The sequence below is a fragment of the Thalassophryne amazonica genome, chromosome 17, assembly GCF_902500255.1.
Source record: "Thalassophryne amazonica chromosome 17, fThaAma1.1, whole genome shotgun sequence".
NCBI lineage: Eukaryota > Metazoa > Chordata > Actinopteri > Batrachoidiformes > Batrachoididae > Thalassophryne > Thalassophryne amazonica.
This window is the reverse complement of record NC_047119.1, coordinates 65,599,328-65,603,397: the sequence shown is the minus strand read 5'-3', so window position 1 is coordinate 65,603,397 and position 4,070 is coordinate 65,599,328. Positions and strand designations below refer to the sequence as shown.

Below are 4,070 nucleotides of genomic sequence, written 5' to 3'. Positions count from 1 at the left end.
ACCTCCACATTTCAGGCTCTATTGATCCAGGACGTCGTGAGAGAACAGAGAAGTTTCAGAAGAAGTCGGTTTCAGCATTTTATCCGGATATTCCACTGTTAAAGGAGATTTTTTTAATGAAAGACGTGCGGACGGGTCCGCGCGTCGGGACGCAGCCGCCGCGACGCTCCGCCACAGGAAAAACACCTCTGTTGAAAGCCTTAAGGACAAGTTGGAACATGTCCTGCCTGTTAAACAATTTCTCATATACTCACTCCACTGAAAGCCATCAAAAGCCGCCTGGATTTTACAAATGGTTATCAACACGGAGGTGTTTTTCCTGTGCCGCCGCACCGCGTCGGCTGCGTCCCAACGCGCGGATCCGTCCGCACGTCTTTCATTAAAAAAATCTCCTTTAACAGTGGAATATCCGGATAAAATGCTGAAACCGACTTCTTCTGAAACTTCTCTGTTCTCTCACGACGTCCTGGATCAATAGAGCCTGAAATGTGGAGGTTTTCAGCTTGAACAGGCTGATGACGCCGCCTGAGAGCGCAGCGCGACGTCTCGCACCGTGAAAAGTCCTTAAAGCGACAGAATCATGTCAAAATCTCTCATCAGCTGTTAAAATTTTCACTGAAAACCAGCTTAATTTTTCGAACCGTGTCCACTTCGATGTGTCTCACAGGTTTAGAAAAAATTTTGATCAAACAACGCGCCAGTCTCTCAGCAACTTCTCAGACAAAGGAATTCCGACGAGGGGCTGGACGACTCCTCCCACAAGGAGTGCTCACAGGCGAATGACGTCACCGACAGGCGTGGAAAAACTCACGCATGCGCACGAGGGTTCAAGCATGTCTGACGTAAAAACATATGAATGAAATCCATATAGTTTTTGAAAAAAATAAAAAGGACCGTTACTTTATTGACAGCCCTCGTATATATATATATGTATATATATGTGTGTGTGTGTGTAAAATAGTTTATCCTATTAATTCTGGGCTTTGAAAATGTCGGGACGGTCTGTAAAAGTGACTTTAACTCCTGAAAGAATATCTGCTATTTCAGTTAATTCCCTTGAATAGTACTTATGGTTCAGGTTATAGCGTGTTGTGTGTGCGTCAGTCTTGAGATCTCTGGATGTACAATGCTACATTACATGCTACAATGAAGAAGAAAAAAGTTAGCAAAAAGCAATTGATGTACATGTTTAAATTGTGTTTCCTTTTGTGGGTGTATAACCTGAACTGCATTAAGTCCTATTGGGCAGCGCAGTCTCATTTGAGGGCGGGTGCTAAAGGGTTCAAATACGACGCAATAATCCTACATTTGGGGACAACCCTCTCTGAGATTTTGGGCAAATTACACGGCAAACAAAGTGAAAGTGCAAATAAAAAGTGACGATGTGGCGGAGAGTGGACATGTGTTGTGGTTTGTTTATGAGCCGGAGCTCAAACGTGTTGAGGCGGTTGTACAGGCGAGAAAACGCAGCTACTCTGATTAGCTGTATAGGCTAACACTTACCAACACGACCTCTCACATTTGCCTCTTCCCTTCTCCACTGGGAACTGAAAAAAAACCTGCACTTTTCGCGACTGCTTTGGTGATTGCAGCCGAAAACAAAACAGTACACCATTTATCCATGTGAGGTTATGTGTTGTGTTTGTGTTGTGCAATGGGAGGCTGTCCCCAGAAGTGGTCAAATCCCACGATATCACGCAGGGTTCAAACGAGACTGCGCTGCCTTATTGAATCTAAAACTTCCTACTGCAAACACATCTTGATTGTTTCATTTCAAACCCATTGTGTTGGTGTAAAGAGGTAAATTACAAAAATGGTCACTGTCCAAAATCCTGATGGACTTGACCTCAGTCTCTTTATTTTAAAAGGTTCATGCCTGGGGTTTCCCAAAGCCTAGAAACATTATTTTTGTCTCAGTGCTGCATGCACATGTGTGTCTGTTGAAGTAAACACGTGAACAGGTCACAGTGTTGGGATTTGTGGCTGAGGTTCATTGTTGTCTTGTGTTGGCGGCACGGTGGCTTAGTGGCTAGCACTGGTGCCTCACAGCGAGAAGGTCGTGGGATTGCTTCCCGCTCTTTCTGTGTGGAGTGTGTGCATGTTCTCCCCGTGTCTGTGTTTGTTTGCTCCGCACACTCCGGTTTCCTCCCACAATCAATCAAAAAGATGCTTATTTAGGGTCTGCTCCTTTCTCGCCCCTGAACATGGCAGCGTCTCTACATCTGGAGTTGGTCCCCAGGCACTGGACTGTGGCTGCCCACTGCTCCTAGTGGTTAGATTGTGTCTCACTGTAATTTGGATGGGTTAAATGCAGAGGACAAGTTTTGTTATATGTATATGTGCAATGAGAATAAAAGATTCTATTCTGTTGTGTTGGTTTTAGGTGGCTGGAAGCGATGAGGAATGCTGTTTATCCCGTTACACAGGTAAATCTGTCAATCATATCTTGAGTTATTAAACACTGTAGGCTTCTTGTACACACACAGTTTTTGGATTATTTGTTTCTTTGGTGACAAGCTAGTGAGTTATCAGGCTAATCCACCAGGTAATCACAGTTTGTTTTTAGCTGAGGCTGCCACACTAAATCCATCCTGTGTCTCAGAATCACGTGTGGGTGGATGTCACACGACATAACTCTAATCTGCCCCCGCTGGCTGTGAAAAACCCCGAGTGTCTGGGATTGCTTCACACCATACACCGGAGCCAAGACACATGGACACAGCACTACTGCATCCTGAAGGACGGCTGCCTCTACTTGTATAGCGGCATACGTGCCACGCACGCGCATGGTAGGAACACGTCACATATCACACTCTGGTGTCCGGGTGGCGGGTCCACAGGAGTTATCGTGGCTGCTGATTCGTGGCCTTTTAGTAGTCTCCTGTGTCTTCAGGTGGGATCTACCTACAGGGCTACATGGTCAGGGAGCAGCCATATGGATCCAAGAAATCCACCATTGAACTGAAACCGCCATCTGATGAGTTTAAAACCTTCTACATCTGTGCTGAAAATCCCAGCGAAAACAAACGGTGAGGTCACGACCTTCAGCATGTCTGCATTCCGTCACTGAGTGATGTGCAAAGATTTGGACATCATGGGGCTTCCACACAATTTGATACAAGACAGCAACTTAAAAATATATGATAAGAATAATAATTCAGTGGAGATGTAACAGTGCACCAAGAATTGGTTAACAATCAATATAAACGTGTGACAATTAAAATCGATTCAGTGCTTTTCAAATTATTTTGGACAACTTTGACCTTTGACCAGTCGGCTTCAAAAATAAACCACCTGGAGAAACTCAGTGAAAGAAATTTCCTACCAAATTTGGTGACAACCTGCTCACCTGTTTCCAAGTGATTTTGTACACAGAAATACACACGAGTTATTACAATAACCTGCTGTTCCACTCAAGTTTAGGAAAATAATCTTAAAATTGATACGTGTGTGTAAATGTATTGCACACACGTATTGTAATCCTGAATTTTTATTCATTAATATGCTAAAATAAATACAAGTCAATTTTTTTTTAGTTTCTTGTTTTTAAATCATCAAAATAAAAACATTGTCATCTTTTGTCAATGGGCATTGAAAAACAGCTCATTCTCAATGGCCCTCGAGTAAGTGATCTGAGTGCTTGGTGTTTGTTTGCAGATGGATCGTGGCGATCAGAGCGTCGATAAAGAAGTGGCTGCCTTTACAGCAGGCCCTTCGGGGTTTCAGGACTCGACCACCAGAGGAGACAAGAATGTGAGAGACAACATGCTGCGTCCTCTCTGATGACTCTCTGTGTTGCCCTCTGCTGTGTTAAACAGCTCACACACCTGCAAGCACACCATTTGGCGCAAGTCAAGAAAAGTCGTGTTTTTTTTTTTGTTGGTTTTTTTTGGAGCTTGGTCAGACTCCCACTGTCTATACCCAACCTATACCCAGGAGAGTCCGGTGCATCTCAGCATAACTCCAGATGAACTCATCCTCACTGACTGATATTGTGGGGTGACAGTTTCCATGATCAGTGAGTAAACTGGATGTGGAGTTGGACCAGCTGTGCATCACCCAAGCGCGAG

The 4,070-nt window shown here is 44.2% G+C and overlaps 1 long non-coding RNA gene across 1 annotated transcript; it reads left to right on the top strand.

Moving 5' to 3' along the window:
* Nucleotides 1-2,709: 2,709 nt before the first annotated feature.
* LOC117530014 lies at nucleotides 2,710-3,817 on the top strand. Its single transcript, XR_004566170.1, has 3 exons — nucleotides 2,710-2,789; nucleotides 2,894-3,029; nucleotides 3,658-3,817. It is a non-coding gene; the product is annotated as an uncharacterized LOC117530014 (long non-coding RNA).
* Nucleotides 3,818-4,070: the final 253 nt, after the last annotated feature.